Consider the following 23,153-nt stretch of genomic DNA (forward strand, 5'->3'; position numbering starts at 1 on the left):
ACTCATTGTCATGTTCAAGAAACCAATTTGAAATGATTCGAGCTTTGTGACATGGTGCATTATCCTGCTGGAAGTAGCCATCAGAGGATGGGTACATGGTGGCCATAAAGGCATGGACATGGTCAGAAACAATGCTCAGGTAGGCCGTGGCATTTAAACGATGCCCAATTGGCACTAAGGGGCCTAAAGTGTGCCAAGAAAACATCCCCCACACCATTACACCACCACCACCAGCCTGCACAGTGGTAACAAGGCATGATGGATCCATGTTCTCATTCTGTTTACGCCAAATTCTGACTCTACCATCTGAATGTCTCAACAGAAATCGAGACTCATCAGACCAGGCAACATTTTTCCAGTCTTCAACTGTCCAATTTTGGTGAGCTCTTGCAAATTGTAGCCTCTTTTTCCTATTTGTAGTGGAGTGGTACCCGGTGGGGTCTTCTGCTGTTGTAGCCCATCCGCCTCAAGGTTGTGCGTGTTGTGGCTTCACAAATGCTTTGCTGCATACCTCGGTTGTAACGAGTGGTTATTTCAGGCAAAGTTGCTCTTCTATCAGCTTGAATCAGTCGGCCCATTCTCCTCTGACCTCTAGCATCAACAAGGCATTTTCAGCCCACAGGACTGCCGCATACTGGATGTTTTTCCTTTTCTCACCATTCTTTGTAAACCCTAGAAATGGTTGTGCGTGAAAATCCCAGTAACTGAGCAGATTGTGAAATACTCAGACTGGCCCGTCTGGCACCAACAACCATGCCACGCTCAAAATTGCTTAAATCACCTTTCTTTTCCATTCTGACATTCAGTTTGGAGTTCAGGAGATTGTCTTGACCAGGACCACACCCCTAAATGCATTGAAGCAACTGCCATGTGATTGGTTGATTAGATAATTGCATTAATGAGAAATTGAACAGGTGTTCCTAATAATCCTTTAGGTGAGTGTATTTCCTCCTTGTTCATTGTGGCTCGTTCAACTGTCAGAGAAATGCAAGTATTTTCTATTCTACATGTAATCTACATAAATAATATTTTAGAAATACACGGATCAGCAACAACTTTAAAACCACTGACAGGTGAAGTAAATAACATTGATTATATTGTTGTCAAGGGGTGGGATATATTAGGCAAGTGAACAGTCAGTTCTTGAATTTCGTGTGTTGGAAGCAGGAAAAATGGGCAAGCGTAAGAATCTAAACAACTTTGACAAAAGCCAAATTGTGATGGCTAGATGAATGGGTCAGAGCTTCTCCAAAATGGCAGGTCTTGTGGGGTGTTTCTGGTATGAGTAGGGTGGTTTGTGGAGTGGCTAAAGCACAGGGCTGTTAATAAGAACGTCGCTGGTTCGAACCCCAAGGCCACCACCACTGTTCCCTTGAGCAAGGCACTTAACTCCAGGTTGCTCTGGGGGGATTGTCCCTGTAATAATTGCACTGTAAGTTGCTTTGGATATAAGCATCTGCCAAATGCATAAATGTATGCAGTGGTTAGTACCTACCAAAAGTGGTCCAACGAAGCACAACTGATGAACCGGAGACAGGGTTATTGGCACCCAAGGCTCATTGATGCATATGGGGAGCTAAGGTTAGCCTGTCTGGTCCGATCCCACAGAAGAGCTACTGTAGCACAAACAGCTGAAAAACGTAATGCTGGGTCTTAGATAGAAAGGTCTTAGAACACACAGTGCATCACAGCTTGTTACACACTGTATGAGGCTGCGTAGCCGCTGACCTCTGTCCACCACCGAAAGCACCTACAATGGGCACGTGAGCGTCAAATTGTTGCATTCATCAAAGTTTTTATATTTACAAAATGTTCACCTGCTCCTGACCATGTGTAAATCGTTTCATGTACTTTCAAGGCAGACTGCCTTTCGATAGAAGAAAACTTGTAAAAACATGTAAAAACGTCCTAATAATTGAATAAGTGAAAATAACCTTAAAAACTGTCATAAATTAGTAAAAAAAAAAAATAATAATTCAAATGTAATTTTTCCCCCCATTTAATTTCATGTACTTAAAAAAAAATATTATTCTCTCTTTTTTTCATCAGAAACAGCATGGGACATATAGGTTGAGGGAAGATGCAGTTTGTTTTTGCGAATGTCTTTTCACAAATGTTTGGAATTCTGTTTGTAAATCTGTCATAAAGTTGAGGCCTACTGTGAATGAATGAGGCCCACTTAGTTGAAAATGCAACTTGGAGATGCTTCAAAATAGTTTATGCTTTATAGAATAGAGAAAGTGATACAAGTCTGAAACAATATTAAGGTGAGAAAATGTATCCATGTATTATATTTCCCATTAAGCTTCTATATATTCTCATTCCTTAATTGATGTCTGTAAACTGAGTTAGATTAATCGCTGATTATTTTGGCACAATAGCCTTAGAATTTCAGCCACAGAAGAACAAACCTCTTGGGTAGAGACAACAAGAATAGGACCAAACATTGACAAATGTGCACCCATTCCAACCAGTTCTATCATATTCTATTTTGAAAATGAAAAATAGGGATGTTGATATCTGATTTCAAGGGTGGCCTCTCTTCAAATGATCCTGCTGTACATACATGAGGTCAGATGAACAAGTCCATCCATCCATCCATCCATCCATCGTCAACCGCTTATCCTGTGTACAGGGTCGCGGGGGGCTGGAGCCTATCCCAGCTAACATTGGGCGAAAGGCGGGGGACACCCTGGACAGGTCGCCAGTCCATCGCAGGGCCACACATAGACAGACATACACTCACACTCACCTCCACATCCACATCTAGGGCAATTTTTTTGGAGACACCAATTAACCTAGCCTGCATGTCTTTTGGATGGTGGGAGGAAGCCGGAGTAATGAACAAGTCCAGACAAATGAATTCAATCCCTTCTTATGCTATTTCATGTTCTTCTTTCTTGTTTGTGATGTGCTTAGAACTTGTGTTTACAAAATGCCAGCAAAGCAAACACCTGAAAATATCACGTGCATTTATGGCTGATTCGTCAGCCGGGGAATTGGATAAAAATATTAATTTGAAACGAGTTAGGGTTTTAAATCAGACAGCCTGCATCAACGCTAAATAACTACCTATTGACCGGTTTTATCTCAGGCACAGAAGGACGTCAGCTGTTTACGGTATGTGTCAGTACTACTAAGCAATACACATGCCATGGTGTGAGTTAGTGCCATGCACACACTTCTTAAATGAACAATTGACCATTTATTATAGTTAAAAAAACACATATGAACATAGACAAAGTGTATACCTGCTGCTGCTTCTGCTGTTGTTGCTTGCTGAAGTTACGGGAGTATGTATTATACATGACGATTTATTGGCTCATGTCATCCACTCGATCCTTCAGCAGTTGAAGGTTTTTGTCCTGGTGGTTACTATGGCAACAGATTGACAGACAGTTTAGTCAAACAAAGTTTTGTGTATTAAAAGCTTGGCTGCACATTAAAGCATAGCTCTATTGTGAATCCTCCTAAATGAAAAACCCAGGACAACAGAATTATGATCAATCTGATAAGGGCGACTATCTGTGCTGAATTTACATGGTTCTGGGAGACTTCTAATTGTAGCATGTGGCATTTTCTGAGGGTCACCAAATGTCTAAAACCTCCTAAAATACCAGCTTGGTTCCTAAACCTAATGAGCACCCTATAGGCTGCATTTGAAGATAGGTTAGCAATGCAAATGCTGTTCCAAAAGGTATGCGGCGTGATTATAATCCCTGCCGTGTTGCCTTTTTTTTTTGTTTTTTTGAAGGATATACCATTAAGGAAACACGTTACATCCTCCAACTCCCACTAAAGACAACACTTTAACATTCATACTTCCATGCTTTCAGTTTGTGTGTTTCTGAAGTGACACATTTGCCCTAAAGACCTATTGGTATTTGCTAAGAAAGGAAAGGGCATCTCTGTACACAGGAAGACCCAAATTACACACTGAATACATTATGATTATGTGCGCGCTAAACGATTTCACCAGCAGGGCCTATTAAACACACCAGCTCCCGGGATTCTTGGAATTACAAATGAAAGACTTACTCGAAATGGCAAAGATTTTGCTTGCTCATAAAGCGTTAAAGACTACAACACCTGCTCACATCCCAAGTATTTAGTTTATCAATTAGTCTGATTCTGAGGACAGCCCGACCAGCTGCGACTGCTGGAGATGCATAAGCGGTCAGAAAAACTGCATTTTCAGTCCCTATGTCTGTTAAAAGGGACGTATCCCAGAAAACAGGACTTTCTCAGCACTTTTGAAATAGAAGAAATAACTATGCAGACTACGTCTGGGCAATATATCTATTTTTCTGCACTGTTGACAATATTTGAAATGCATCACAACATAAACTTATTTGCTCTGAAATGGCTACATTTCAGCCTCAATGTTTGACATGTTTGTTCAGAAATGATTTTCTGCACAGCACTGTTGTAACATGTGGTTATTTAACTGGTGGTGGTTGAGTAGATTCCCCCTATACTATGTAAAGTGCTTTGAGTGCCTCAAAAAGAGCTATATAAATGTAAGGAATTATTATTTGGGTTACCGTCACCTTCCTCTCAGCTTGGACCAGGCTGGCCATTCTCCTCTGACCTCTGTCATTAACATGCCGTTTCTGTCACAGAACTGCCACTCGCTGAATGTTTTATCTTTTTCGCACCACATTCTATACACTAGAGACTGTTATGCATGAGATCAGCAGTTACAGAAATACTCAAAGCAGCCTGTCTGGCACCAACATTCATGTCAGAGTTGAAATCACTGAGATCATATTTTTCCCCATTCTGATGGATGATGTGAACATTAACTGAAGCTCCTGACCCATATCTGCATGACTTTATGCATTGCACTGCTACCACACGATTGGTTGATTAGATAATTGCATAAATAAGTAGGTGTACAGGTGTATATTGTTAGATTATTTCTCCTATGCAGTTCGTAGTTTTCACCCCCAGCACTGTCCGTTGTCCTCTCACTCAGGAATATGCTAGCAAGGGAAGAGACTCTGACACAAAATTGATATCAAAGCGTCTTCAAAGGTTTATTGACAGTCAAACATATTTATACCATGCGTCAAGGATAACAGACATCTCTATATGTGTGCCAGTCTAAACAAGGCTCTCAGAATACCATTTTATACCAGTTTGTAATAAAGGACGAGCTTAAGAAATCCTTGAGCTTCAGATAAGGAGAGCAGAAGGAACAAAAAAAACAAGTGCTACTTGTCAGTAAAGATTAGTGACAATGGAGGCCCAAAATGAAAAAGTAGGCCTGAAACTGAGAGCAAATCTATATTTCTCATATATATATATATATACACACAGTGCATTCGGAAAGTATTCACAATGCTTCACTTTTTCCACATTTTGTTATGTTACAGCCTTTTTCTAAAATGGATTAAATCCATTATTTTCCTAAAAATTCTACAAATAATACCCCATAATGACAACGTGAAAGAAGTTTATTTTAAATTTTTGCAAATTCATTAAAAATTAAAAAAAAAAAAAAAATCACATGTACATAAGTATTCACAGCCTTGGCTCAATACTTTGTTGAAGCACCTTTGGCATCAGTTAAAGCCTCAAGTCTTTTTGAGTATGATGCTACAAGCTTGGCACACCTATTTTTGGGCAGTTTCTCCCATTATTCTTTACAGGACATCTCAAGCTCCATCAGGTTGGATGGGGAGCGTCGGTGCACAGCAATTTTCAGATCTCTCTAGACATGTTCAATCGGGTTCAAGTCTGGGCTCTGGCTGGGCCAATATGAGGTCCAGAGCGCTCTGGAGCAGGTTTTCATCAAGAATGTCTCTGTACATTGCTGCATTCATCTTTCCAACGATCCTGACTAGTCTCCAAGTTCCTGCCACAGAAAAACATCCCCACAGCATGATGCTGCCACCACCATGCTTCACTGTAGGGATGTATTGGCCAGGTGATGAGCGGTGCCTGGTGTCCTCCAGACATGATGCTTGCCATTCAGGCCAATCTTCAGACCAGAGAATTTTGTTTCTCATGGTCTGAGAGTCCTTCAGGTTCCTTTTGGCAAACTCCAGGTGGGCTGTCATGACTTTTACTGAGGAGTGGCTTCCGTCTTGGCCACTCTACCGTACAGGCCTGATTAGTGGAGTGCTGCAGAGATGGTTGTTCTTCTGGAAGGTTCTCCTCTCTCCACAGAGAAAGGCTGGAGCTCTGTCAGAGTGACCATCGGGTTCTTGGTCACCTCCCTGACTAAGGCCCTTCTCCCCCGATCGCTCAGTTTGGCCTGGCGGCCAGCTCTAGGAAGAGTCCTGGTGGTTCCAAACTTCTTCCATTTATGGATGATGGAGGCCACTGTGCTCATTGGGACCTTCAATACTGCAGAAATTTTTCTGTACCCTTCCCCAGATCTGTGCCTCGATACAATCCTGTCTCGGAGGTCTACAGACCATTCCTTGGACTTCATGGTTTGGTTTGTGCTCTGACATGCACTGTTAACTGTTGGACCTCATATAGACAGGTGGGTGCCTTTCTGAATCATGTCCAATCAACTGAATTTACCACAGGTGGACTTCAATCAAGTTGTAGAAACACATCAAGGATGATCAGTGGAAACAGGATGCACCTGAGCTCAATTTTGTACATGTGATTTTTTTTCATTTTTGATTTTTAATAAATTTGCAAAGATTTCAAACAAACTTCTTTCACGTTGTCATTATGGGGTATTGTTTGTAGAATTTTGAGGAAAATAATGAATTTGATCCATTTTGGAATAAGGCTGTAACATAACACTATGTGGAAAAAGCGAAGCGCTGTGAATACTTTCCGGATGCACTGTGTGTATATATATATATATATATATATATATATATATATATACAGTATATACAGTATACACCGATCAATCACAACATTAAAACCACCTGCTTAATATCATGTTGTTTCCCCTTGTGCTGAAACAGCTCTGACCCATCAAGGCGTGGACTCCACAAGACCTCTGAAGGTGTCCTGTGGTATCTGGTGTCGTGTTTTCAAAATAAGACATGGGATTCAAACTGTATAAGCGTGTTTACTGATAACTCTTGGCAGCAACAACATAGCAATACATGTGCTCTCACTCTGGCGTGTCGTCGCATTCCTTTCTGTCGTCATCTCCAAGCGACTCCTTAACAACCAATAGCAACAACACCACATCTGGCACCAAGATGTTAGTAGCAGAAAATCCTATAAGTCCTGTAAGTTGCGTGGTGGGGCCTCCATGTTTCAGACTTGTTGGTCCAGCACATCCCATAGATGCACAATCGGATTGACATTTGGGGAATTTGGAGGCCAAGTCAACACTTTGAACTCTTTGTTATGTTCTTCAAACATTCCTGAACAATGTGTTGCAGTGTGGCAGGGTGCACTATCCTGCTGAAAGAGGCCACTGTTAGGGAATATCGTTGCAATGAAGGAGTGTACGTGGTCTGCAACAATCTTTAGGTAGGTAGGTCGTGTCAAAGTAACATCCACATGAATACCAGAACCCAAGGTTTCCCAGCAGAACATTGCTCAGAGCATCACACTGCCTCCGCCAGCCTGCCTTCTTCCCATTGTGCATCTCAACCCTAAGGAAGACATACTCTAATGACATCACAACTATGAGCTAATTAACATATGACTGCCCAATTTTACATATCAACACATATTCTGCTCGATAGGAGAAAGGTGATATACGTTCCTAACAAACTGAGGCCCTTTTGAACAATGGGCCCTATTCTGTTATTCAGGTCATACAAAACTCTTAAAGAAACAGTAGGAAATTCAAAGGTTTAGAGGGAGTTATGTAAAACTAAAACAGGAAAAATAAATCTTTAGTGCAAGAAACATTGACTACTATTATAAGTGGATTTCCACAAAGGGAAATTCATAAATATTGCAACTGGGTAATACGTCCCTTTAAAGACTCTTAACTTTCCACTAAATTCAACACTTTTATATCCTGTCCTTGAAGCTACTTGTCATGTTAATAAAAAATAATACTTTTCAACTGTAATGAGACTAATTTCTAGGAATACATTTTCTGTTCATGGAAACAGTCTTGTTTCTATCTGTGAGAAAATTTAATGGAATCTAACTGGGTTAGTTGAATCAGTTTAGAAGAGGAGAATATTTGCAGAAGAACACAATGCCCTACAACATCTAATCCCATTACTGATTGACCTGCCCTACCAAAAATTCATTTTAGGTCAGCGGTTCTCAACTGGTGGGTCAAGAACTGAAAATGGGTCTCACATCTACATTGATGGGGTCATGGTTAGCAGGAAAAAAGCTATTCTAAATGCTTATTCTTAATAGACTATCACTGGACTTTGGAGATAACTTTGCCTTTACTTTTTATGTGAATAAATAACTACATTTCTAGTTTCAACATTATTTGTACTCCAGTCCTTTGTTTTATTGGGGATAAAAACAAGCTTCATAGCATATGACCTAAATTTGTTTTTTGATCATTGAAAATGGGTACTATTTAACAATTTGCATATGGAGCCACATTGAGAGCCCCATATCTCCAGAATAAATTTACAAAAAGAAAAACTTGTTCTGAACTAGAATCTAAAAGAACATTAAGATATCTTTACTACTTATGGAATTATAGGGGCTACAAATTTGGAAAAACAACACTAAAATAAATGTTTCCCCATTTTTGGACACCATTGGCATATAATGCAACAAGGGGTGCTGAAGAAATCTTATTTGAGTAATAGACCTACCTATCTTTGTGTAAAAATAATGATGCTGCTACCTTTCTTGCCCAAAATAACAGGCGGAAATTGTCATATTGACCCATCTCTACAAAATAATGGATTACTCTGTAAATATTGATCCATGGCATTTCATAAGTTAGCTTTCATCATCATTTATGGTTGACTTTCACTAGTAAAAAATAAAAATGTAGGTTTTTATTGACAAGAAACCAGTTGAAAACCACTGCTTTGGGTTATACTGGGGCAAGAGGATATACAAGAAGCAAAGTATGCATCTATATCTGAAGTATGAAGTTTGTATTTGGTTGCCTGAAAGCATCTAAACAACAGGATTGAACAAATGCTGGCATAAAATCACAGCTTTGCATTTGGTACATTTCTCTGCTCCCAGAAGGCTGGTTTTTATGGCAGTTTTCTTATTGCTTTGAGTACAGGCAACATTCAAGCCATATTTCAGGGGTCAGGATTAAACTGTACCATCAGGGCATGTCAGCATGTATTGCATTTTCTCGGTCAACATGCCTTAGTAAAGCATGGTAGAGAGGCTTAAAAGATACAGATCAGCAAGATGAATCAGCAAATTACAAATATTTTCCAAATACGCCTCAATGCATTCTGACCAAATACACCATCATCATTAATAGGCATGCTGGGCAGAGAGGGCAGGGTCAGGGGTGATACTGACCTGCTTGACATATTGAGCAGCTCATGTTTGTCAGCCACTGAACTCTTCTCCTGAAGTTTCCACATGAGAACATTTATAAGATGAGAGTTCTTGATTACGATGGGGACCTCCTCAAACATGTGCTCGAAGCCGATATTGGCTTTCTTTAGCTTGTAGAAGTGGAGAATTTCAGAGTAACAAACAGAATGGTTTTCATTGTATCTGCATTTTGCACAATTTTTCATTTAAACGTACAGTGGATGGCAAGATTATAAATTAATAATGACAAAAATGACAGTTTGTTCCTCACACAAAGCTATATTACGGCTTCAGAAGACTTAGAACGTAGCACGTACTGTATTGACTACTTTTATGGTGAGCTTCTATTCTTTCTTTCTTTTTTTTTTTTTACTTATTCTCATTTCTTGATAGGTTTTGTGAGATTTGTCCACATCCAATCACAGCATTACATTGATATTCTGTATCAATCCGGCAAAGAAATCTGTATTCATGTTTGACAATGATCAACCCCCCTTTGTTAGCAACACAATAAGGGGCTTATTTTAATAATCAATAGCCTCCCTGTCTTTAATTTGCTGAATATTCAAGAAGCAGTGTTGAATGGCAAGTGCACATGTCCTGTCTGCTTAGGGGCACTGGAAGATGATGAGGTCACAAAAAGTCTCGGCTCAGATATTTACAAAGTTTCCGGAGTTGATATAGTGAGCACTTTTCAAAGAACCACTAATCAATGGATTTGGCAAAGTTAGCCAGGTTAGTGGCCTGAAATATTAATTAACTCAAAGAGTTTTTCAGGCACTTATGGCAAGTTAACTAGATTTCTATCAGGAGGACTCACAGACTTGAGTGAAATTTAAGATGACATTTATTTGATGAATATAAAACAGAAAAGTCATGTCTCTCTTTGGCATCTGTCAGTCCGAAGAAGTTGTACTCGGAACCGTCATATCCTGCCAGAGATAGGAGGCAGGGGCGAGGACCCTACCCCCATGCAGGACAGGGCTCAACTGGTGGTGGTGGGGTAGTGGAGGTTGCTGTGTTAGCATACTGAAACAGCAATGTGATAGATTGTGAGCAGACTTATAAAGCAATGGCTTACATGTGATTGGTTGCTAGAACTACACTGTGCTTACATTTCCAGGAGCAAAGCTGTATAATTGTTTTGTTTTCTGAGTTATGTCGTTAAAATAATCTGTATTTGGGTTTCTTCAACTTCAGACAATTTCAAGTCCCAGGGCTTGATTTTTATTAAAACATAACAAGAACATTTTTGGAATATATGTTCTATGAAGATCACATTAAAACTTAACTGGAAACATTTGACCAGGTCCTTATCATTTATAGTTTGGTGCTTTACAAATCTTTTAGCCTTGCCCCAGACTTTCAATATCAATCTATGAAAATCCATTATAAAAGTGCAAATATTTTGTATTATTATGTTTAAAACTATGATAATATATACAAATAGTGAAATAAACAAACCATTTCAATATTCATTGTGTAAAAAATTACAGATGTCCCACAGTTTTGCCCCAAATAACTTTTTCTTTTTAAAAGTTAGTGTTCTTGTTAACCAATTTTACAAAAGTCTCAGTGAAGAGCAAGCTGGAGATGAAATATCGGACAAAAGATGTTTGAAGAATAAATAAATAAATAAATAAAAATAAAAAATATAAGGTAAATATCACTTGTAATATGAATATTGTTATTGGGAGTGACTTTCTGTTAAGTTGTACTATATATATATATATATATATATACAGTTGAAGTCAGAAGTTTACATACACTTAGGTTGAAGTCATTAAAACATTTTTTTTAACAACTGCACAGATTTAAAGGGGACCTATTATGCAAAATTCACTTGTACATGGTGCTTGTACATAAATGTGAGTTGGCAGCATGTGTACACAACCACCCTACAATGTTAAAATTCCACCCACTCCTCTTCCTTAACAAAAACAGTGTGTCAAAATGAATGGTTTTCATTTCTGCTCTAAAGTGACTTCACATTAGAGCAGGCCTCGCCCACGACTGGTGACTGACTCCACCCTATTATCATAGATCCTCCCCTGAGTGATCTTCAAACAGTCTGACATTTGTTTCCACGCTGGAGCAGATGCAGTGAGAAGAACAATGGCTCAGCTTCGTAAGCATCATAAGTGTTCTGTTGTTGGCTGTAAAAGTGAACATAAGAGTCTTCATGTGCTCCCGGCATCAGAGCCACTGAAGACGCAGAGGACAAGTTTTGTTCCCCGTCTGTTGCTCACTTCGACGTTGTGTCAAGTGAAACTATACTAGGGTACTTTCTTGAAGGCCTCGGTTACCTGTGAACTTGAGAAAAGGCCAATGAGAATTTGGCAGACAGAATTTGCATATCCCTCCCCAGACATATGGAATAAAGGGAGGGAATCATGCCTCTGTTCAGTCAGATTTCTTCTACGGAGCCGAGTGGATCAGCGAGCTGAGATCACTTACTGTTCCACTCACCTCTGCAGAGCTAATGCTGTTGGATCTACGGCGCATATCAGCAGCTTTCTCCTTCTCTGCATGGCAGTGCAGCTTTGCCACTGGGTGCTTTGACAGTGCTGCTAAAAGAGAATATTTTATAAAAGAGTTTATTTTCTTTAAAAAGAGCAATACACAGCTGGCTTTGAACATCCTTTTCAGGACGAGTCTTTATAAAGATGCCCTTCCGCCCCTGTGTAGTTCCTGGATGCGGTGGATTTCTCTCCGCTCCTGACGCGATCACACTGAGGCACTGTTTGTGGATAGTTCGTGTTCTCACTGTGAGAACCTAACCATGTTAACGTTGCGGCCGCAGCTTTCCTTCTTAAAGATGAACGCCACTCCAGCCACCCCCCGCGTTGCTCCTTCTTCCCACAGGATTGATGATGACCTGGCTGGCAATGGAGGTGATTTAGGGATGCAGCGGGCTCAGTTTCACCGGATAGATCCCCACGAACCACCCCCCCCGTTGACTTCTGTCCGAGCTCGAGGTGAGAGATGCTTGCCCGGGCCGCCGTCAACATGGGGTTGTACTGGAACCTTCCGTCCTCCCCACAGCCGATTGGTTCCTCGGATCCGGGCACCGCTCACAGCCAACCCCCCCGATTCCGTTCTTCCCGGAGGTGCATGATGAGCTTACAAGGTCATGGAGGGCACCTTTCACTGCCTGCAACCGACCTCCTCGCTCATCCGCTCTCACTATCCTCGACAACAGGTAGGCCCACTGGTAATCGGAGGTCCCCCAGGTGCACAGAGCGCCTCTGCCCTGCATGCCATGGCCCTCCTGCAAGTTCACCAGGCCAAGGCACTCAAAGATCTGCACTTGGGTAATCCTGACCCCGATGTGTTGCAGGAACTGCGCTCGGCGACAGACCTCACCCTCCGGGCCACGAAGGTCTTTGGCCTATGCAGAACGTCTGACCGGGTGTTCCGCTTGCACATAGCGCCCTTCCCCTCCACTGAGGAGGGTGGCTTCACTCAGCACAACTTTGCAGTCCAAAGTTCCCTCCATCAGGGAACGGAGGTTACAACAGTAATCTAGATGTTTTTGAATGAAATGTGCCTCAAAACATACAAAATGTGTGTGTGTATGTTTGTGCAAATAATTTTACACCGGACTGCTTTGTGAATGAGTGTCAACATAAAGCAGGATTTTCAAAAAAGTTGATTCTCAAGCATGGATCAGTACAACTGTTTGTGTTCCAGCTTTACCTCCTGAAGATTTTAGTATTGCACTTTATATTATGTGAATGTATTCACAAGAGATCAGATATACAAATATTTATATTCATACATATGTGGCTGAACTCCAGTATTTACACTGTCAGTCATATTGGTTCTGATTTGTTGTTGCTGTTGTATCCGAAGCACAAGCTGTAAAGGCACATCCCTCTTCTTGAAAGGGGCGGAGAGCAGCAGCTCATTTGCATTTAAAGAGACACAAGAAAACAGTGTGTTTTTGATTCCACTCAAAAAAAGAAATGTATAACATGGTATAATATATGATCCGTGGGGTATTTTGAGCTGAAAATTCACAGACACATTCTGGGGACGCCTGAGACTTATATTACATCCTGTAAAAAGGGGCATAATAGATCTCCTTCAAAAGTTGCAAACTGTAGTTTTGGCAAGTCGTTTAGGACAACTGCTTTGTGCATGACAAAAGTCATTTTTCAAAACTTTGTTTCTAGGTGGACTGATCAAAAATACTATGTTGTGTAGCACCAGCCAATCAGATTAGAACTGGTGATTTCAGCCAGCTCTTGCTATTTAAGTGTTCAATATGCATCAGATTATCAGTGAACAGTCTGCGGGTGTGCCGTCAAATGCTGCATGACACCAGGTCAAAACAGGCCAAGGGAACACCTTTTAAGTGTCTGGGAAACCGTAACCCGCAGGCATTCCTAGAGCGCTTCAGTCCCTGGAGCGAAAGACTTTCCGTGAGCAGTTTGAATTTTTCCTCCTTAATGCTCAAACATCACTGCATTGCTGATACATTCTCCCATAAGACGTACGTCTAGCGGCAATTTAAAAGCAATTACCAGCTGCCAAGAAGCCAGGGAGGTTGTAAACTTTGTGCATTTGTTTGTTTGGCAGACAGTGCTGTCTACCGCTTCAAAGACATCCCATCATGACAAATAAAAGCCCCTCACTAACAGCTCCTTGATAGAGGGAAGGATTTCTTTTTGTGTGTGTTGTGGAAGGTTCTCATTAGTAAAGATTTATAGCAACAAGAACAGGTAGTGAACAAGGCACTTTCCACTAATAGTGTACACATTAAAGGCTGACATTCTTAAAAATCAAGTCTTTTGCTTTTTTGAATGGAGGTGCTTAATCTTCATGAAATGCTGGTCGTTAAACTCAGGAGGTTAAATTAAATATTATATCAACTTTTCTATTTTCTGATTTTGCATTTTGTTATCCAAATTTGGGACATGTACAGTATAAAGACCTGATTTTCCAGCAATAAACATTAAACAGGTAAAATATGATGTATCTTACCCTTCTGTAGAGAAGTTTTTCTTCTTACATATCTCCATTATTCTGGGCGTTAACCTGCAGGTCTTGATGCACAGAGAGCCCTGTGCAATCTTTATGGGATCTACAATTTATTGTAATTTTTTTTAAAACACGTTATCTGTATGTGGGTTTAATGAAACAGTCTAAAAAAAAATGAATGAAGTTTGGACAGAAATATATAAGTTAACTATTACATACTATATTTTCTAATATTCCAACATAATAGAAATAATAATAATAATAATAATAATAAATTGTTTTAACGTGTTATTCAGGTTGGAGATTAATTTATTTTTATTAAATCAAGGCAATTATCAAACTTAAAATATTAAACTGTAATTTTGCAAATCATGCAAAATGTGTGAAAATACTATTTTCTGCATGGATTTAGATTAAAAAAAAAATCATTGTGGGTTTAATCCAACAGTCTTAAAAACATGAAAATAATTAAATTTGTATGTATATATAATAGTAATAATAATAATAATAATGATAATAATAAAAACTTTTAAAATGTTATTCAGGTAGTGCAATATTTGGTGCAAAGTGCTCCAAAAAAAAAAACAATTTGTTAAATATTCAGTTTTTAAACTATTATTTTGAATGCCATAGAATCCTTGCACAATATTCCAAGTTGCATGTAAAAGAAAAATGACAACATAAAATATTTTAGGTGGCTTCAATATGTTAAATATTTTTATTTTCAAATTTTTTTCCAAAAATATAACTAATAGTGTGGTATTTTTCAGGTCCAAAAAATAAAAGTGCAAATGAAAAGTCAAACCTTGTGCAACATTTGTTTAGAAAATTGGTTATATGATTCCAAGGTCGATGTCAATAACTCACTTAAGGTAAATGTGTATTGAGCATACACTATTAAACACATAAACAAAACAGAGAATTAAATCATTTGCAATTATTTAAATGACAATTAATCGTCAGCCAATATATCATGATCTTGTCTATACTACTTCAGAATTCTCTTGCCGATACCTATTTGGTATTTTTGGTGAAACTTATGGCTACTGGCTACCATGAAACATTTTTAATAGGCGAGATACAGTTCAACATTTAATAAAACCTCAGAAACAGATAAAGAATTCCTTTCATAATAAAAAGCCTATGGTCTTCAATCTAAAATGCCCAGGCAGTAGATGGTTCACTTGTAATAGGAACAAAAAGGCTCATTAGAATATCATAAAGGTCACAGAGTTAAACATCACAAAACAACCATTTCCTCGTCCCTCTGTTCTGCAGCTACAAGACATTTATATTCACTCTGCAGATAGCCAATCTCAGGTCCGAAGGACAGGAGGTCACGCAGCACAGACATTTTCCCCTTTTCAAGAAAGAATTCATGGACTGCAGGTGCTGTCAGTTTTCATAATCAAGATGAGAGAGCCAAAAAACTTGCCATTGCTTTTAGTAACCGAGTTACATTGAAATAATGTGCTTGTCAGAGGGCTGTTAAAAGACTTCGGAAGTGTTCTTAAGAGCCTTATCAGTGCCGTCACTCACATCGGCCCTACAGAGGGTCATGCGCACTAAAAACGTCCTTCCAAACATTTGACCAGCTGCAGTTATGGGTGGACCTTTTCAAGTCGGAACATTTGATTGACATTCAAAATAAAAAGAAACTTATTGCAAATATAAGTCATATTTAACCCTAGAATACATACAATACTGTGCAAAAGTCTTAGGCTCATAAGATTTAAGCCCAATATTTATGGACCTGACTGTATATAGTCTACATGTGCAGCGCTTCACAGTGCATTAGTGCTCTGCTCTGTCATCTTATTTAACACACAGCGCTCATGATTATGTGGAGTTTGGAGTTATGAGCAGTCTGCTTCACACATTCACTTTACAGCACGCAGCTCATGCAGACTAAGATTGCTTCCTTTCACGGTTTAATAATCACACTAGGAGATGTCGTGATTTTAATTTGATTGACTGTGCATTATTTTTTCCCCCAAACAGGTCAAATTTGTACCAGTACATTTAACATCACTGTGATGAGGAGGAGGGCATGGCGGGCCGTGAGGGTGCACAGCTGGCGCTGAGTCACCTTATCAGCCTGGAGGGGGTTAAAGACGAGCCGGGGGGGCCAGTTTGACAGAGAGAGAGAGAGAGAGATAGAGAGACAAGCAGCCGCTCTGTGTGTGCGTCTATGTGTTTTATGTTATGTTCAGTTCTTTTATGTCATTAAAGTTAAGTTGACTGTTCTGCCAGTTCCCGCCTCCTCCTTGCCCATCCTTACCCGTAACAATCACTAATGGATATCATAAAAATGTCTCAGTAGTCGAAGTGAGTCAAAGCATTTTGGATGGTTTCCCTCATCATGTATAGGTTTACATTTCTGGATTGTGCATTTGAATTCACAGAGTTTTAACAAAGTGTGTTGATAAATAATTATAAATAAACCGTTAGTTTTTCATATATATGTTCATGCTTATAACCATTAACCATATAACCAGCTGCTGGTTTTAATCAGGCCAATAACTGGCCAATAATATCGGCGGCCAATACATTGGTGCATCCCAACAAAAAAATCGGTTCTACAAAACGGTTATCGGTGGTAAAAAGATCTGAAATGGACTTCTTTCCTCAATAAGCAGAGAGATGTTGGCAGAAATGTATTTAATGACTTTAATCTATCAGTATGCATTATTTATGGGTTTAAAAGTGGCATGATTAAATGTAAAGAATGGCACGGCAGTGTGGCTTTCTCGAATGTGGAGTCGTATGTGGAATGACGAGGAGAGAAAATTCTGGACTTACTGAGAATGGCCATAAACCTTACATAAGCTGGGCCGAACGGTTCTGAGCACGGTACGGAATAGTTACAGTAACATTTTCACTTGAGGACGGTTTGGCACGGCACGATTATAAACATTCTCTGCCTGGAATCCTTTGCATGGTTAGATAACCAAACTCAACCATACTAGTGGAATGGCTTAGTATGTGGCGACTTGTTTAGTGTATCTTTATTATTTTATGATGATGGTTTAACTAGTATTTTGGCCTACATTTATTTTTCTATATGCCTTTTTCAAAACGGAAGTAGATTACTTGCTCATTAAATATAACAATATATTCTCATGTTCTATTTTCTTATAATACTTGTATTATATTTTGTCAATAAATATCCTTTTTAGCTAGTCAGGGAACTTTTACCTTTCTGCCTGTTCGTATCCAGTGGTATACACTAGCACTCATGAAAGCCTTTCGCCTTTTACTTCTTGCTTTCCTTTCTGTGACATGGTTCGTGTCAGAGTAAAACCAGGGAAAAAAGCAGTCCTAAAAACTGGAACATGCAATCATCCTCCATAGTGCACTCGCTCCAATGTTTACCACTCACGTCTCCTGATTTCACCGCACCATAGTGGAAATAGAAACTGTAACCAGGTCAACTGGTCCAGATCGGCACGGACTGGTATGGTATAGTTTTGCGTTGAGAACTGTTCTGTCAGATGGTGGAAAAGCGGCTATAGTCCCTCAACATCAGACAGACCTGATCAAAGCAACCATGTGATGATTCATTCCATTCTGCTGTAAATTAATCATCTAAATCAAGACAGCAGCAGGATTATAATTGCATATTGTAAAAACACTAAAACAAGAAAAATTTAAATAAAATAATTCTGCACGAAAGTGAAGGAAATACAAAGGAAATTAAACTTAAAGCATCACTTGAAAACCTAATATAATTCACACATCTACAACAATAGTTGTTTGAGGTTAAAGAAGCACATTATTTCCCTCTGTATTGATGGCTGTATTAAAAAGAAAATTCTGACTGAAGTCTATTTAAATAGTTCCTCTGTCTAGTTGCATCTTAAAATCTAGAAATGTTCTGTTGTTTCTAAAACGTATTCCTAAAGTCAACTTTTATCGTTAATCAAAATTGAGCCAGTTTACTCCCTTAAATGTATGCTATTGGTCTTGTGATACAAATAAATGTAAAAAAAACGGTCTTTGTAATCTTGTTCTTTTATGAAACATGCATTAACTTGCTCCGTCTATGAAAAGACATTCCTTTTTGGCTGATGTTAACAATCCCTCTTTTTTTTCAAACCCTCCTGTCCAACCACTTCATTAATTGGTCTGCATGCAAAACTCAGGTCATTTTTTTTTACTTACACAGGATAGATTTGAAGAAAAAAAAGTGTCTATTAATTGAATCTATCTATTGAATCTATTCATTTCCAGGATCTTACAAATGGAAATCTGCTCGTGTTTCTCACTATAATGATAGTGAGAAAGTTTAATAGTCATTTAAATGAAAATAAAATCATAGTTTTTTTTATGTATTTTCAAAGTATTTTCTATGTGGTAAGATTGCCCAAATGTTGACATTTCCAAACTGCTGAAAGTTGGTAGGGACATTTCGTATCCATGGTAACAGTAGAATATTATTACGGTAAAACCTTGCTCACTGAAGTAAATCCATTAACGGTTTCCCTTAGCTAAGAGAAGTGTCTAAGGGATTATATGCAACACCCTCATGGGAGGTAAGGGGAAATCGCACTTTAAGTGTTATAATTAAGGGAAAAACTTAAGGTGTTTTATGCAGCCGGGCATTGTGCCTTACTTGTTATTCTTATTAAATAATATACAATAAATATTGGCTGGACTGGCCTTTCTCAGTTTAGAAAGTATAAAAATATATCATTTATATACAATTACGTTGTATAATTTATGGCAGAAAAATTTTAATATGTTTGTTGAAAACGTCATGGTTACTGTTGTAACCTCTGTTCCCCGATGGAAGGAACGAGACATTGTGTCGATTGTAGTGACACAAGGGGTCTCTTCTGAGAGCCTCGCGTACCTCTGAACTTGAACTTGAGAAAAGGCCAATGTCAAGTTGGCAGACAGAATTTGCATGCCCCGCACCGGACATAGGGGTATAAAGGGAGCGGGCGAGTGAATGCCAGACAGGCTTTCACTGAGGAGCCGATACTACGGTTACAGTGCATTACAGTGGTAGGGATAGTGACGTGGCAAGGAGAACACAACGTCTCGTTCCTTCCATCGGGGAACGGAGGTTACAACAATAACCATGACGTTCCCCTTCTGTCACTTACTCGACGTTGTGTCGATTGTAGTGACACAAGGTGTCCCAGTTAAAAAAGCCATGCACTACCCCGTGTTACGTGGCTGCCGAGCCAGGTGCAAGCAGGCTGTTGCGTGCTAGAAGCAGCTGGGTCGGCTGCACATAACCCTCCCCAACGCCCCCAATTAAAGGTGTCATATACCGCTCTTAGGTTCCCCGTACCATACGGAAAGAGGCAACATGACTTGCATGGGAGCCAGCCGGCCAGCCGGGGCTATCTTAACGCTATAGATGCGTTGGGGAAGGTGTCCTTTCCCGTTCCTATTCTTTCAGGGGAAAAAGGCCCTGCAGAGACCATGACCTGCCCAAACTGGGGGGAGGTAACTTGTGGGGGTTGACAATACACAAAGGGGTTGTCAAGCCACCCGTGGACATGTTGCGGTGGTAGATCCTGCCTGAAAAGGGTGGATTTGCTACAGACACGACGACCGGGGGGCAGCAACGACTGCCCCAGGGAGACGCGGGTCCTGCCATTGGGGGGACCGTACCGTGGAAAATAAGTCACAGAGAGTTGCCTGAATCGGGAACTATGCCTGTGGAGTCCAAGCCCAACACGGAGCACTCGACTCATGGTGGGTCTGGTGGCTAATTCCTCTGCTGAATCTGCGGCCAGAGGGCTAGGGATGAAGAGCATCCAGGAAGCGAGAGCTTGCTGGCTCACCTGGGAAAGAAGGCGCACTGTATCAGCTTGGTGAAGGGCGCAAGGTGCAAGTGGAACACCCGGTCGGTTGTTCCATATTACCAAGTTCTACTGGCTCGGACCTGTCAAAACACTGGACGAGACTGACTCAAATATTATATCTTACTGTTGTACCTTTATGGCATTTTGGCATGAAAAAAAATGAAAAAAAAAGTCCTGTACTTTTCATATAACTGATCTTTTTGTATTATTGTTCTCAAATTCATATTGTGTTTTTATGCCAATTCCTGCTGAGTTTACATAATTGTGCAGATGTGGTCTTTTGGGAATCATTTACCAATGGAGCTTGGCTGTTCTCTATTGGACATTTCTGGTACTGAGTCTGCATAAAAACTGCCTCCAAAAGGTCATTTTTTATATATATCGACATCTATTTTGGATCAGAACTGGCTTAGACATGTGGCTTTGATTTTCTAATATATTTACATTTCAGTTGATATTTTAGTTTTATTTATATATTAAATAAAAAGTGTGTGCTGTACATTTTAATTACAATAATCTTTTTTATTTCACTTTAAAAACTGTTTTCACTTGCACAATAAATGTAAAATGAGACCAGGCTTAGGACTGTACTCCCTAGCTCCCTGTAACACTTCATGAGTTAAAACCGGTTAAGTTTATACCAAAATATAGGAAGAAAGGAAGAATAACAGTGAATGTGTTGCCATGGCAACACTATTTAAGATTTCAAATATCCCTTTAAAATTTTACACCAGCAGAGTCTTGGCATTATTCTAAAGAATTTTGAAGCAATTCATGTGAACAGAAGAGGCCTATTTCAAAGTCTGTTCAAATTGACTTAGTTCTTGCTGCCAGTTGGTGGCACTATGACCGTGACCCATAATAGCCGAATAAATGTGATCAGCCCCATTACCAAACATACAGCTGAATTTTCATCAAAATCATACAATGACACAGAAGATATAAGGAAATTCCTGTTTCACATTTTTGCCCTTAATTTATTACATCGCCATGGCAACACCATTTGATATTTCAAAAATGTGTTCATAATTTAGCATCTTCAATGTCTTGGCATTATATTGCCTAAATGTGGTGACAATCACATGAATCCACTAGGAGGAGTATTCAAAATTTCAGGGCCTGCAATCTTCAACAAATGCACATTCAATCCAAAATGGCCGACTTCCTGTTGGGCTGGGTGAATTACTGTCATTTTTAAAGTTGTCTGGCTTGATGAGAACAATATATGAAGTTTGGTGACTGTAGAAGAAACTTTCAGTGATTGGGCCCTAAATATTTTGAATTGTGATGGGGTTTTTTTTTTATACAATGCAAGTCAATGGGGTCCAAAACTTTCAAGCTCCAAAAAGGACATAAAGGACTTGACTGGTTAAATCCATGTCTTATTAAGAAATAAAATTGCTTTGGGAGAAAAAAAGACTAAAACCTTGTTACCCCATTAACTTCCATTTAATGAACTAAAACACACCACACATCCTTTTAAATATCTTTTTTTGTGTACTACAGAAGAAAGTGGTTGAGGTGGCATGATAAAATCCGAGATGCATTTCTACTGACTCCATAGCCTGTGAGCTCACTGTAAAGGTGGAATTATTAATCAATTATATTCAACATGAATGAGCACGACAGGCTCCTTGATGGCATGCTGGTAGCTGTACTGGGAATCCAGCAGTGCTCAACTCACAAAAGAGCCAAAATATCTGGACTGATACCAGCTGACATTGAGATGATCGATATTTGCATGTCGAAAATTCCTCATCATCTCCATTTGATATTGAACTGAAAGAGAGTGAGTGAGAGAGAGAGAGGCATGTGAGTTTATATTTTTCCTCTATAAGGAATGATTGTAATGGGCACAGAAAGTTTGACATCTCCAGGGCCAATCATTAAACAAAAGGTTCACAGCTGGTGCCTTATGGGAGTGTGTAGGAGTGAGGTGCTGGGAAAAACTTGATGGTTTGGGGAGATTCAGCTTGAGTGCCCCGAAAAGGCCCAGATGCTAGCGCACATTCATTTGACCAAATGATAGTAAGAAAAACACTAAAAGGGGACTTTTGAATGGTATATGATGGAATAGTGTCTTCTCCATCCTACTCTATATCACTCACCTAAATCTAGTTATTTGCAAAGAAATGATAAATATCTAATTATGAAATGGATAGTTCGGACTCTAAATCCTGACCGGATGAGCCATATTCCAAACAGTTGTAAAATGCACATCTGTGAATGCACATTCTATCAGGCAATTACTGACCAAATTAAAACCATCTGCATATCGGTCCTAAGCATGAAAACTGCGATATGAAAAACCAATGGTTTATTTAGTATTACCTACATTTACTGCACTGTATAAAGTTTAATAACTTTTTCTATGTGATATTTAAATAAATGGCTACCAAAATAAATGAAATATTAAAAAGCATGTCACTGTGCATTTGAATTATAATACGTAAATGTGTGTTCTTTTGTTTAGAACTGCAAAAACTCGTGCAAGAATTATTTAGAATCACCATTATATTTTTTAAATCTTTTTATTTTATTTAAAATGTATCTGTTGAACCCATCCAATCAATGTTCAAAGGAAATTATTACAACAATATAATATAGCAAACAGTGATCTGAAGACAAAATAAGGTGAATAAATAAAAATAAAATCGGTATTGGACATAAATTGTTAACCTTAAAAGCCCTACAGTTTAAATACCTATGTAACTTGTAGGATTATTATTAATATTAATAACGTAAAAAAATATTTTAATATATATCAATATTTATTAATCACGGGTGTCTTTTATTATATTGTTGTTGCCGACACCGTTTTATAATCCTGCTTCATATTGAGCCTAAAATTAATGGGGAAATAAATTTCATTCAAAAGTTATGTTTGGGGTTCAATATTTCAGCACTAACAGTATCAAA

The 23,153-nt window shown here is 39.1% G+C and overlaps 1 pseudogene; it reads right to left on the reverse strand.

Annotated features, from left to right (window-relative positions):
* LOC127658299 (eukaryotic translation initiation factor 3 subunit H-like) overlaps positions 1 to 22,008 on the reverse strand; it is a 29,577-nt pseudogene extending 7,569 nt beyond the window's left edge.
* Positions 22,009 to 23,153: the final 1,145 nt, after the last annotated feature.

The sequence above is a fragment of the Xyrauchen texanus genome, chromosome 17 (assembly GCF_025860055.1).
Source record: "Xyrauchen texanus isolate HMW12.3.18 chromosome 17, RBS_HiC_50CHRs, whole genome shotgun sequence".
Lineage (NCBI taxonomy): Eukaryota > Metazoa > Chordata > Actinopteri > Cypriniformes > Catostomidae > Xyrauchen > Xyrauchen texanus.